This window comes from Mobula hypostoma, chromosome 6 (genome assembly GCF_963921235.1).
Source record: "Mobula hypostoma chromosome 6, sMobHyp1.1, whole genome shotgun sequence".
Lineage (NCBI taxonomy): Eukaryota > Metazoa > Chordata > Chondrichthyes > Myliobatiformes > Myliobatidae > Mobula > Mobula hypostoma.
The window spans coordinates 59,163,733-59,178,797 of NC_086102.1; the positions used below are offsets into that span (position 1 = coordinate 59,163,733).

At 40.3% G+C, this 15,065-nt stretch overlaps 1 long non-coding RNA gene across 1 annotated transcript in view; it reads right to left on the bottom strand.

The window, feature by feature from the left end:
- LOC134347551 (uncharacterized) overlaps window positions 1-13,814 on the bottom strand; it is a 47,147-nt gene extending 33,333 nt beyond the window's left edge. The window contains exon 1 of the long non-coding RNA XR_010018185.1: window positions 13,613-13,814. This is a non-coding gene — a long non-coding RNA (uncharacterized LOC134347551). The remainder of the gene's footprint in view (window positions 1-13,612) is intronic.
- Between the last annotated feature and the right edge of the window lie 1,251 nt (window positions 13,815-15,065).

The window sequence follows — 15,065 nt, forward strand, 5'->3', positions numbered from 1 at the left end:
TCTCCTATAAGCTTGCATAATGTTTAGCTATCAGCATACAAGCCATTTTATGATGGAACAATCAGATGGACTATGATGTCAGTTACTACTGTGAATGGAAAACCTCTTTATCATTAATCTCCTTCAATGCTTGAACTTATATGCTTCTGTTTGAGCTAGCAATTTCAGCAATCCTATCCTAATTATAAACCCTTCATTGTTTTAAATTATTATCATCATCATCATTATTATTATTATTAATAATAATATTACTGCCTGTTACACTGCTGGTATTTAGGTCGGTAATGAAGGTCCTCCATCTCTGGCAGTGCTCTTTGTGTCAGTAGCTTCCTCTTAGCTTTCACTGCTGTCAGTCATACATCCCAGAATACTGTCACACGCAAGATTCTTTGTTGCTGTTTCTGTAACAATTTTGTTTTACTAGTCAGCTAAGCCCTAAGCTGAGCCCCCAAACCTGGAGGACTGGTGGACCACTCTTAGTCTGGCCTCTACCCGTTGACCTGTTTGGCATGGGTGACCCAACCAAGAGCCTAAGCATAAAGCCCTGACTCCAGCCAGCATTGCTCTCTGGGTCATTGAAACATGCAAGCCTCAAAACCATGATAAGGTTGTGGTCCTCTTGGAGAATTGTTTTAAATATTTCTAACAACTTTCACCAAAGGTTACATTACTGGTAGGTTTCAAAAGGACCCAATTCTCTCAGCCTATTGTGATAATTGGATAGGTCAGTCAGAAATGCATCAAAATTTAATGAGCAGGCTCAGGCATTTGCTTTTTGAAAAGTCAGTACTCAACTGATGTTTGGCCACTATTTATAGGTGATCAGAAATCTATTGCTGAATGTTTGTGAAAGGATTAGTGATTTATTTGTACATAGTTATACTGGCCTACGTTTCTAGGCTAAAGTGGCTTAGCCTGATGGTTGGGGTTTATGGGGAAAAAAAGCAAAACATTTTCCTGGCCACTCACTAGACAAGGGATGACTTTTTTCTTATAGGCTTTATTTTCCAAAAAGGTGTGAGACATGTGAGTATTCAATTTTGATTTAATTCTGTCAGGCATTTGCAAGGTTTGTTTAGAAAAATGTGGGAAGTAGAAAGGTCTAATCAGTTTGTTTGAGTCCTTTTCAGTGTCCAGGTATGATATGCGGCTTATTCTCTTTGAGAAGGCCATGTGAGCTTTCACTTTTGGGACAACAAGGCATTAATTCTTGCTGTAGGGAGCATCCTCTTCTTGCTATATGGATTCTGATTTCTTGCTAAACAATGCATTTGAATACTCAGCTGATGAATAATGCAACGCTTTGAGCAGTGATGGTTGGCTGCTTCTAAATTTTGCTGTTCTCCTGCTTGGGGATACTGAGCAGGAGTTTAAAATGGAGCTTTCACTGAGGAGCGTACTTGCCTTATTGGCATTTTTTTTGAGTGTGGGAGTACATTTCTGCTGCATGCTTAATTTGGCTGATGCATTAACCAAAAATTTCCAATGATGCTGCATAGTATCAGACTTAGGTTGTTCAAAAACCCTGATTTAATTTCATCTCACTTCTTATGATGTTGAAATTTAATTGTTATAAACTCTGTATTCTCCAGCTGCATATGAGCAGAGTTAAGGAAAATCCTCTGGTGTATGTGAGCTTATATATCATATGATAGACTTGCTTTTGGACATTCAATGAATAGACCCTTCAATTTATCATAACTTACATTACTTGTATCATAACACACACAAGCTGTCTTCACCACCTGATTAAACTATTGATAGAAATATCCATCGTATGTGTTAGCCTGTGGACTGAGTTGGCTCCCTCGTGTATTTTATGTTAGAAATAATAACAATGGGAAAAAAAAAACATGCTGACAACAACATTATGGAAATTGCATATACTATTGCAGGCATTTAGAAAATTACTTAAAATTAATTTTAAAAGTGCTTTGGCAGTCCTTTAAATTACAGAGACATACAGCACTTGTCCGGTTGTGGTCCATGTCAATTTAATTTATAGTAAGTTCTAAAGATTATAAGTACAATTAGTTCATAGATGCTCTTCAATTTATTTTAGGTCCTGTTTGACCTTTGCCTTAAGACCAGGGTTGGATTGCCCAGCCAAACTGATAGATTACATACAATCTTCCAAAAAAAACAGAGAAATAAAACACAAGAATTAGATCCTTGTATTCACTGCAAAACTGGTTGAAACTGAGAGCATATATTATTGTAGTGACACAGTACTATTGGAATTTCAGAGGACTTCAGAAGAGTCAGTATAGATGTACATAGTTTACAAAAAAATTACTTTTGGTTTACTGGATGAAAATTGAAGCTAAATATAATAGCAAAGAGACCTTGTAGCTAATCAAGATCTGTAATTACAGCAGCAGTGCCCTTCCAAAGATCATTAGAACATACTTTTGTTGTTTGAAACCACTCGGCCACATTAGATTTTCTTCTGTAAATGCTGAATGAAATAGGTAGCACATATGCCTGCAGATAATTCAACTTAGATTGAGAATGGAATTAAGTTTGGATGTGTAAAATTAAAAGTTAAGTGTTTAGAATGGGAAGTGTTTTTTTCCATTGTGTGGAAGGAAATATGCTGAAAGTTCCTGGCTAGTTCTGTGGTTTCTTCATCTCTGTCAAATCTTCTCTTCCCATCCATTCATGACTGTTTCCAATATGTGGTCCTTTTATCTTAACCAATGATTTCCTTCAGCGTTGATCTTCATTCTGTGTATTTCTGCTTCCCTCTCATTCCCTTAGAGGTACCTTTCACACAACTCTCATTACATCAACCAACACCTCTAACAGATTCCATCGCCAAACACCTTTTATCTTCCTTCCACTTTAGGATTTTTAAGGAGCCATTCAGTCTGCATAATCAAAGAAAAAGATTCAGCTACCTCCTCTCCCCTTCATACAGCACCCTCCTCACAGACAATTCAAACAACAGCCTGACATAGTTGTGCTCACAGAATCACACTTGACAGGCAATGTGTCAGACTCTTTCACCACAATCATTTTTACATCCTATCCCAGAAGCAGGATGGAAACACCAAAACAGGTATCATAGTGGTATCTAGGCAGGGAGGGAGTAACCCATTGTACCCATGATGTCTCACAGCTTCAGGTCAAACATGGGCAGGGAAAACCTCTCCCAGTGAAGACTTACCATTACTACCCTTATTACCAAGTCAGGCAACTAACTCCAGTCAAACCAGGAATTCAGAAGGACAACTGTAAGACCCTAAGATCATAAGTGATGTGGTGATATCATGTGCAATGATGTGCCAGTACATGACTGGACAGAGCACTGAGCATGCGCAGGGTTGCCAGAATGTTCCAGCATGTACATGGGTGGGTTAAGACGTGTTTGTTTATTACTGTAAATAAAAGTTCTCTAATTCTTCCAGAATATGATCCTTTACTGTTAACCCATGGTACGTTTAAACAGAAGTAACATAACATCGTGTCAAAAGTGTCTGGAAGAATAATGCAGGAGGACCGAGAATCGAAAATCAAAGATAATCGAAAAAAAAGAGAAGAAAAAAGTTCGAACGTGTAAACGGTAAAATGGAAGGTTTACAACCCTCACCAAAACTTCAGCTGACTGGCAACGTAGCTGAGAATTGCAGGATATTCAAGCAACAGTTTGAAATGTACTTATCAGCGATCGATTATGAAGAAAAATCAGGAAAAACCAAAGCTGCACTTTTGCTCCATGTAATCGGGAATGATGCAGTAGAGGTATGTAATAATTTTGTCTTTGAAGATGGAGATAATTTCAATTTGAAGTCGATATTGGACAGATTTTGTAAACCTAAGCATAATTTAACGTTTGAGCAATAGAAATTCTTCGCATGTGTGCAGAGAGCCGCTGAAACAATTGATCAGTATGTTACTGAGTTAAGAAAGCGTAGTAGTACATGTGAGTTTAGATTGCTCACAGACTCTCTCATTAAAGATAGACTTGTCTGTGGTATTCGAGATAATGCTCTGAGAGAAAGGCTGTTGAGGGAGCAAGATTTAAATTTTGAAAAAGCTTTGGTGCTTTGCAAAGCTTCTGAGACCATAATGTTGCAGGCTGTTTGTCAAAAACTTCAATGTAAATGCTGTAAAAAGCGCAAGTACATCAATAAATATAATAATACGTCAACAATATCGACAGAGAGCAAGACGGCATTGGAAAGAAAAAAGTCATGTGATCGCTTTGCGCAGGAACATCATCTAAATCAGCGTCCTGCATATGGAAAAATTTGCAATGGCTGCGGTAAGATTAATCATTTTTCACACTGTTGCAAAAGTAGAAAGAAGGAAAATAAAATGAAACAAGTAAATGCTGTGCTTGAAGATGAACGCAAGGAATTTTATATAGATGTGCTTTGTGAAAATAAACAAAGTAAGAATGACTGGACTATTCCGTTGCAAGTGAATCAAAACAATATTCTGTTTAAACTTGATACTGGAGCGCAAGTAAAGGTTCTTGTAGAATATGAGTTTGATGCTTTAAAGCCAAGACTGAAGTTACATCAGACAAATATAAAAGTAACTGGGTTTTCAGATGCAGACATTCCAGTTAAAGGAACATGTGTGGCAAAGGTATCACACAAAAATATTGTGCATACACTTTCATTCGTGGTTGTGCCAAAAAATGTACAGTCAATTCTGGGTTTTTCTGCCTGTGAAAGACTTAACTGGTGAAAAGAATTTTAGTCCTGGATAGCGACACAGTCAGAATACAGTGACTTGATGAAAGAGTATGAAGACTTATTTAAAGGGCTTGATTGTCTTCCAGGAGAGCACTCGATTAAAATTGACAATACAGTGCAATCCGTAATAAATCCTTGCAGAAAAGTACATTTTGCATTACGTCATCAACTGAAAATGGAGCAGAATGGAACGGCTGGGAGTCATAAAAAATATTGATGAACCAACCGAATGGGTCAATTCGCTTGTCATTGTTGATAAGAAAAATGGAAACCTGAGGATTTGTTTAGCTCCAAGAGACTTGAATTGTGTCATTAAAAGAGAGCATTTCAAATTGCCTACTTGTGAAGAAATTATGTCACAATTTGCTAATGCAAAGTATTTTAGTAAATTAGATGCATCCTCCGGATTCTGGCAACTCAAATTGGATGAACCGAGTTCAAAATTGTGTACCTTTAACACTCCCTTTGCCAGATACTGTTTTCTTAGGCTTCATTTTGCAATTGCATCAGCTCTTGAAGTGTACTGAAGCGTAGATACATCCATGGATGATATTATTATTTGGGAATCATCTAAACAAGAGCATGACGCCAGGCTCAGACAAGTCTTTGAGGCAACCCGCAAGGCTAACCTGAAATTGAATGAAGACAAATGTCAGCTAGGAGTGACTGAACTTACCTTTGTGGGTGATATCATCAGCAAAGAGGGTACACGTCCTGATCCATTGAAGGTTTCTGCTATTGAGAACATGCCAAGACCACAATGTAAAAAGGATGTTCAGAGGTTTATGGAAATGGTCAACTACATGGGAAAATTTATACCCAATCTCTTGGAACAGCTTGCTTCATTGAGGCAGCTAACAGAAAAGAGTAATGAATGGAGCTGGAACCATGAACAAGAGAAGGCATGGCTAAATCTCAAGAAAGTACACACAAAATAACCTGTGTTGAAATTCTGTGAGGCTGAGAGACCCACCAAAATCTCAGGTGATGCATCTCAAGCAGGCTTAGGGGCAGTATTACTCCAAAAACATGATCAGGAATGGCTACCAGTGGCGTATGCATTTCATTCATTACCTGATCCACAAACAAGGTATGCCCAAATGGAAAAACAATTGCTCAGCATTATGTTTGCTTGCGAGAGATTTCATCAGTTTGTGTCAGGGCAATCTATTGATGTTGAAACTAATCATAAGCTGTTGATTGCATTGTTTAACAAACCTTTAAGTGACTGTCCTTTGTGAATTCAGCGAATGATGATCAAATTGCAAAGATATGCATTGAATGTGTCATACACACCTGGAAAATTCATGTACATGGCTGACACACTTTCCAGAGCTGTGGATCCAACAAAAGACAGTCACAGGAACGTTATTAATGTTCAGGTATTCATTGATATGGTCATAGAAACTGTACTTATTGCTCCCAAAAAGTTGTAACTGCTGCATCTGGAGACAGAGAAGGACAAAATTCTCAATCAGGTAATACGAGTGGTGATGGATGAATGGCCAGATAATAGACATGGCTGTATCTCAGCAGTACAAGATTATTGGAACCACAGATCAGAACTGTCTGTTGTGGATGGGATATTGTACAAAGGTAGTAGAATTGTTAAACCTAAATGTCCCTGTAAAGAAATGCTTGATAAAATTCATGAAGGCCACCTAGGCATTTAAAAATGTAAGAGAAGGGCATGAGAAGTGATGTATTGGCCCAGGATGAATCAAGAAATTGCAGGATTGGTGTCTTCTTGTCAAAAATGCCTTAAATACCAACCTAACAACCATAGAGAGCTTTTGCATCCACACCCGAATCCTCAGAGGCCTTATTAGAAGGTAGGCGTTGATCTTTTTATTAATAACAACTACTACCACTACATCGACTCAGGCCTAGGGGGCCGCTGTCGGGCACGATGACAGACTCTCCACTTCTCCCTCTCCCTCATCAGTGTGTTCAGTTCATCTACATTAGCCGCGCCGCTGTCTTCTAAGAGTGTGTTGACCATAGCCTTGGAAGGGCGCCCAGGGTTCATCCTCCCGTGCTTGGGCTCCCATATGATGACTAGGCTGGCAGGTAGCTCGGGGTGGCGTAGACAGTGCCCCGCTAGTTGCAGCCTTCTCGCCTTGATTTTAGTGGTGAGCATTGGTAGGTCGCTATAGAGCTCGACGTTCGTCATGTGCTGTTGCCAACTCACGTCAAGAGCCATCCAGAGCATTCGTGTATAGCAACCATCTAGAGACTTCCGCATCATCTTGGTGAGTGTCCATGTCTCACATCTGTAAGTGAGAATGGACTGTATGACTGCTATGAAAATCCTCTTTTTAAGCCCTCTGGTCAGGTTCGACTTCCAGATTTCCTTCATGTCATTCATAGCCCTCCACGCCAGCATTTCCATATCTTTATGTCCTTCTCCGAACTCATCATTCTTGACCCGAGGTACTTCTAGTCAAAGCCTTTCTTAATGGTATCATTCTCTACGGTCTTGAGAGTACTTTCGTTGCAGTTAGATGCCATGTACTCTGTCCTTTTAGCGTTTAGGTGAAGTCCAACTTTATTGCACTCAATTTCCAACAACAAAGACTATCTGTTAATAACAGATTACTACTCATTGTATCCTGAGGTGTGTTGTCTGGGCAGAATGACTGCAGAAAATGTAATTACATGCATAAAATTGGTTTTTTCAAGACATGGTGTACCTGATGAAGTTTTCACAGGCAATGGTCCACAATTCAGTTGTGAATGCATGAAACATTTTGCTCGTGAATGGGACTTTGTTCATACAACATCTAGTCCATTTTTTCCTCAGTCTAATAGATTAGTTGAGAAATTGGTAGGAATGATCAAGAAACTGATGCACAAAGCAAAAGATAGTGAAAGTGATTTTTTATAAAGCTTTGTTAGCCTACCGAAGTACTCCACTTGAATGTGGATTTTCACTTGCTCAGCTCTTGATGGGACGACATTTGAGATCTAATCTGCCAATGGATGAGAGCCTTCAGATGACAGAGGAAGGTGAACAAGTGAAAAGATGGAAAGATGAACACAAAGCAAAGCAGAAAATATACTTTGACAGATGTTCTCATCCATTACCTGAACTGCATCGGGGAGATGAAGTGAGGATACAAGACAAAGTGAACACATGGACACGGAAAGCTACAGTACTTGAAGAAGTATAACCCAAATCATACGTGGTCCAAACAGAGGAGGGAGCAGTGGTAAGAAGAAATTGCAAACACATCAAGAAAGAGCCAACTTCAGAGATTCAGTTAACAGATGCAGTCGAGACAAAACATAAATAATAACAAGGAAACACAAGATCTGTGTGTACCGCTTAGGAGGTCTACTCGTGTTCGTAAACCCCCAGAGAGAATGATAGAGACTTGTTGAATTATGCATTTGCTTCGATTAGTGTTGTTAATTGTTTTTCTTTTTAAGGAAAGAAAGATGTGGTGATATCATGTGCAATTATGTGCCAGTACATGACAGGACAGAGCTCTGAGCATGCGCGGGATTGCCAGAATGTTCCAGCACGTGCTGGGTTAAGGCATGTTTGTTTATTACTGTAAATAAAAGTTCTCTAATTCTTTCAGAATATGGTTCTTTACTGTTAACCCACGGTACGTTTAAACAGAAGTAACATAACAAGTGATAGGAGCCAAATTAAACCATTTGGCTTGTTCCGCCTTTTGGACGATTGTTTTTTTTTAGACAATAGACAATACACAATAGGTGTAGGAGTAGGCCATTCAGCCCTTCAAGCCAGCACCACCATTCACTGTGATCATGGCTGATCATCCACAATCAGTATCCAGTTCCTGCCTTATCCCCATAACCTTTGATTCCGCTATCTTTAAGAGCTCTATCCATCTCTTTTTTGAAAGCATCCAGAGACTTGACCTCCACTGCCTTCTGGGGCAGAGCATTCCATATATCCACCACTTTCTGGGGGAAATTTTTCCTCAACTCCATTCTAAATGGCCTACCCCTAATACCTACACCTTTTTACTATGTGATTAGGCACCTTCAGCTTTTATTTTTAAATTAGCAGTTTCAGATATGTATTAGGTCACTTCCTGTGCATTCAGGAAGTAGTAAGTAGGAAAGCACATTGGCTGGCAAAAGGCCAGAGGTTTATGTTAGGAGTAAAATAAGTTTCTATCTAAAGCCACTTTGTTGTTTCCCCAGCAGAAGCATTGCTTTTAAGTTGATATTATATTTTTAGAAGTTAATCTAAAGGTATCAATAAGATTTTGCTGAAATAGAACGTGATTTTGAGTTTATTGGACACAAACCTAGATGCTAATGGTTTACGCATACTATTTACCTATAATATTTACTTGTCAGAATCTTATAATATTTACTTTCAGGAAACTTAACACAGTTCTTACTTATCTGTGAATGGACCAATGTGGTAATTGCCCTATAGCTCATGTTTTTCAGTTTCACTCTTTGCTCCCCATGGCTTGGCCCTGAGTCTGCAATAAAAACAATGAGCTAGGAGGCTATACACTGACTCTAATTTTTGAATGGAGTTTCTCTGACTGCCTAGTTGATGTTATAATACCTCAGCAAGGGCAGTACAAGTTTGAATTGTCTTACTGCTTATTTCTCACTAACTGTTAGTGACAAATAGTTGTCACTAATTGTGCTTTTTGAACACAAACAGATGCAAATGGCACTGTTTAAAAACTAGTACATGGCCCATTAAGTCTGCTCCACCATTTCATTATGGCTGATCCATTTTCCCTCTCAAACCCCATTTCCCTGCCTTTTCTCAGCAACCTTTCAGGCCCTGACTGATTAAAAACCTAAAAACCTTCCCTTAGAGATCCCTAATGACCAGGGCTCTGCAGCTGCCTGTGGCAACAAATTCCACAGATTCGCTACCCTCCAGCTAAATAAATTCCTCCTCATCCCCATTCAAAATGGATGTCCCTCTATTCTGAGTCTCTGCCCTCTGGCCCTAGAATTCCCTGTTACAGAAAACATCCTTTCCATATCCACTCTATCAAGGCCTTTCAACTTTCAAAAGGAATCTTTGAAATCCCCCCTCATTCTTCTAAATTCCAGTGATTACAGGCCCAGACCATCAAATGCTCCTCAAATTATCACCCTTTCATTCCCAGAAATAGTCTTGTGAACTTCCTCTCTACCCTCCCCAATCTTAGCACATCCTTTCTTAGATATGGGACCCAAAACTCCTTACAATACTCCAGACAGTACTCCCTACCAGGCATATATAGAAGCGATGAAGCGCCAAGTTTGTGACGGTGTGTTACTGAGCTATTTGCATGCCAGGCAGCAACACAGCAAAATTCAAGGAGTGCTACTTGGGAGTGTTTAAAGTAGAGTGGTAGGGTAACGGGCAACAGGTGTCAGGACTGAGGGCAAATATATGGTACAGCAAGTATGACAGAAAGAAAGGAAGGTAAGATGGTGGCACTGGTGGGCTGAAATGTGCTTGTTCAGCAGTAGGTGTATTGTAGGTAAAGAAGGCGATCATAGAGTCTGGATCAGTGCAGAGGATCACCATGTTGTTGCCATAAAAGACAGATGGTTAGGTGAGCAACTGTTACAAACACAGACTCTGCTGCTGGGTCTATGCGCCCATGCAGGTTGGCTGCATAACAGGTTTGACAATCATGCTACACACACAAAATGCTGGTGGAATGCAGCAAGCCAGGCAGCATCTATAGGAAGTGGTACAGTCAACGTTTCAGGCCGAGACCCTTCATCAGGACTAACTGAAAGAAGAGATAGTAAGAGGTTGGGGGGGGGGGGGGAGATCCGAAATGATAGGAGAAGACAGGAGGGGGAGGGATGGAGCCAAGAGCTGGAAAGTTGATTGGCAAAAGGGATACCAGGCTGGAGAAGGGAGAGGATCACGGGGTGGGAGGCCTAGGGAGAAAGAAAGGGGGAGGGGAGCATCAGAGGAAGATTACAAGGCTGGAGAAGGGAGAGGATATCTCTTCTTTCAGTTGGTCCTGACGAAGGGTCTCAGCCCGAAACGTTGACTGTACCTCTCCCTATAGATGATGCCTGACCTGTTGCATTCCACCAGCATTTTGAGTGTGTTGCTTGAATTTCCAGCATCTGCAGATTTCCTTGTGTTTGCGTTGACAATCATGCTCGTGAATATGCATGTTTCAACTAATTAGTGTTCATTATGGTGGTATTTAACCCCCTTCTTTTCATTCTAGTCTTGTTGAGACTTGACCAAAAGCACAGCAATGTTAACACTTTCTGCTTACCCTCATCTTTATCCGAGAAAGAAGACTACTGTATTGACTGACACTGCCAAGGAGCGATATTAATTTAGCAATAGTTATTGTTTCCATCTGCAGTGTTGGCATCAACTTTCAGTTTGAGAGCTTCAGTTAACAGCTCTGTTGGCCTAGCATTTATTGTTTTTCTTTTCCTTTAAATTCTGCAACAGTTCTCATTAAAGTCAGTGAACTGTTAACCCACTTGATTGTCTCTCTCTATGCACTTGAGTCATATCCAAATGTTTTGGCAGGGACAGAACTGACAGCTTAGTCTGTGTGTTTCATTGTTCGAGATGTGATAGAGAGGAAGGTAAAAAAAAAAAAGTGGATCCTGCTGATAAGGAAGAATACCTCAAAGGACATACTGGAGGGCTCATCCATGGAGGAAATTTGGATGGAGCTCAGAAATAGGAAAGGTAAAATTATACTGATAGAATTATACCATAGGCCACCCTGTAGCCAGCAAGAGGAAAAGGAACAGATATACCATAAAGGCAGATTATGAAAAGGTGCAGAAACTTTGTCACAGTGGGGGACTTCAACTTCTCCAGTATTGATTGAATCTTCCTAAATACAAGAAGATGAGTTGAGGCTGACTTTCTTAGGTGCATCCAAAAGAAGTTCCTTAAACAGTAAGTTAAGTCAGGAAGAAAAAATATTGTTTAGCAGATGAGACTTGTGGCTGTGAAACAATCTCAGCTTTTGGGGCCTCCCCCATGGCGGTTGTAGGAGCTGACTCTGGTACTGGAGGAAATGGTTCTGACAGCTCTGGACATCTTTCTTCTTTAGCAATTCACTCTGTTCTTGTCAACTGATCATCTCTAGATAATATCAGATCCAATCTCCACTGTGCAGGATAATGATCCAGTTCTGTCCTTAATCTTTCCAAGTACCCACTTTTGATCACCTTTGAAGTCCCTCATCAGGACTGCTTGGCCAGAAGTGAAACATTGAACCTCTTTGTTTGAGGAGATCTCAATTTGTCTCAGATGTTTGTCTGCACACTCCTTCTGAGATGAGATTTGAGGAAATCCGTGCACAATGGATGACCCAGGAACAGCATAGCTGGTGAGTTGTTTGTTGTGGAGTGTGCTGCATTGTGAGATGCAAGGAGAAAATTGGCATGCTTCTGTTTCAACATCAGTGTAGTATGTTCTGCGAACATTGCTTACAGTGTGTGAGGCTGTCGTGGAGTCTATTTGGAACACTTCTGGTGACTTTGTAGTTGCATCCATTACTATCAAGTAATTTGTGCCCATGAATGGTCCAGCAAAATCCACATGAATCCACTGCCAGGGCAATGCAGCCATTCCCAGGGATAGAGAAGCACTGCTCTTGGCATCTTCTGTATGTATTGGCATCCTGAACAGTGCATAGTTGGCTCCTTAATCTCCTGAACTCTCCCAGGCCACTCGAGAAAGCTTTGAGCCAACACCTTCATTTTGACCATGCCTAGATGACCAGCATGTAATGTAGCTCTAACACTTTAGGTCTCAGCTTGGATAGTACAACAACTCCTAATCCCCACATAAGGCAACCCCCGTCAATGGCAAGTTCATCCCGGTGCTGGTAAAAATTTTTGGTGGCCATGTAGACGTGAAAAAGTGTGGAGTCTTTTCTGGTTTCCCTTTGGATCGCTGTACTGTAACGGAGACTTTTGATTGCATTAAGAAGAATACGTCAAGAGGAATGTCCTTTTCATAAATTTTCAGGTATTTTCTCTTCCAATGGTAAATGGGACAATCCATCAATATTTCCATGATAGCTCGCCATTTTGAATTGAATCTCTGCATTTGTGCTGCTGCTTTTATTATAACACCCTTCTGTGGATTGAAAATGGACACTAGTGATTGATGATCAATAATTAGGTTAAACCCTCTTGTTACGTATACACAACTCTGGGGAAAGTACTGGTTACATGCACACAACACTAACAGTATCCGCAGCATCAGAACACACCTGGAGTCTGGTTTTGCTGTTAACAAAACAACATTTTATTAGTAACTACGTCATATGGTAACTTACCCAGGTAATCCAAAAGTTAGCAGTGTTATTCATATATGGGTGTATAGATAAAGTTCCCAAACTTATTCAAGCTCAGGTGGCAAGAGTTACAGACTTACGATGATATGTAAGAGAGTTCAGTTCAGTTTAGTTCAAATGCACAGAGTTGTTATTGTTGTTATGAGGAAGATATTTGTAATCCAAAGGCGAATGTTGTGAGAAGGCAATTACGGCGATACTCCACAGATTCCACGATAGCAATACAAAATAACAATAGCAGTAGGTTTTATCTCCAAAGTTGTTACACCCCACACAAGAAGTATCACCGACATTAGCTTATCACAAAGGGGATGATCTTCATAGGAACCACCACCCAGGCAAGGGTACACACACTGGTAGATTCCACACAGTTACCCCAAACACACAATGTGATAGCCACTTATCCAGTTCCATGACATATGAAACAACTCTAACAGCAATTTGCCACAGGGGTACCATCTTCCAGTGGAATACCACACCCAGATAAAGGGTAAACACACATGTGGTATTCACAAGGATTTTCCCCTCACCAGAGAACCCACTCCTGTGTATTAACTATGTGACAATCACACTTTCGTATTCAAATGGAATCAAACTCACCCTTATGGACTACCTGGAGAGAGTACAAACAGTGATCTTTTTATCACTAGGTTTCTTCTGTTTCGAACCTTTCTCTCCTCTCTTTCTCTGCAAACTTCTAGTTGCAGCACTTGTGAGAGTCATTTATCAATATTCTGGATCAATCTCAACTCACCCCTTTTGGGCTACTGAAAGTATAAACCACTGACCCCCTGTCACTGGAGTCTTCCCATGATCAAAACCATTTTGACTCTGAACTGTGTGTGTCTGTGAGAGGATCATCTGACCTTGCTTATTCAAAACAAGCTGCGAGAAACCATAAACATTCATTGTCTATCAGACAACTCCACCTCTCTCACCATAGTAACCAAGCAATTTTGCAGTCAGCAGAAATCCAACATTGTCCCAAAAGTCAGTCTCATTCTCTCAGCATTTTAAAGTGACAGTCCACAGTAAAAAAATGAACCCTAGGGGTATATAACACACTCCTGTGTAAGTATTGTTTGAAATATTGTACATCCCAAGATAGACTGAAGGCCTCTCTATCAATCTGTACATATTTTTTCTATGCAGCAGTAAGGGAATGTGATGCAAAGGCTATGGGATGTTCACGCCCATAACTTATAACATGTTGCATGACTGCACCTATAATGTAAGGTGAGGCAGCACAGGCAAGCTTCACTGGACAATGTGGGTCATAATGTGTGTGTACAGTGTCTGATGGCACTATTTCCTTTATCTTTTTGAAAGCCACCTCACACTACTTTGTCCATGACAATTTCTTCCTGCATAGTACCACAATTGGCAGGAACTTGTTATAGAGTTGACAAATCCTAAAAAAGTCAGCAATTATGACATGTCCTTTGCCCTCGGGGCCATCCAGCACTGCTTGAATTTTCTCAGTGTACTTGTGCATCAGTGGTTTGACCACCATAAATGATGTTGCTGCTGAGTAGCTAGCTGTGTTGGCTTGTCGTCGACTTGCAGGTGTTTTGTTACCCAACTAGGCAACACCATCAGTGGAACTTCTAATGACATGTTGGTAATTTTTCGTCTTTTATGTGTCCTGTTATTAGTCCGTGTGTGTCTGTGTGTGGGTATATGTGCCATTTCTACTGATTACTGATTATGTAAACAGAGATTGGTTCGATAAAATTTGATTAAGTCATAATTGTTGTCCAGGCTGAGTTAATCCACCACTATGTATGATTAACGTCGTCCTCATTGATTGCCAACATGTCATTCAAAGTTGCACTGATGATGTTGCCTAGCCGGGTAAAGAAATGTCTGCAAGCCAGCAAGCCAACTCAGTGAACTACACAACAACAATATCCTCAACCTGAGCTACAAATCTTTTCCAACATCTTGTAAACCATAAGTGGACTCACGTGGGTACCACGCAAGATGGTTGCACGTTAGCAGAGCTCCAACAACCCACCATGAAATTCTATTAATTAGAGCATATTTATCCTGC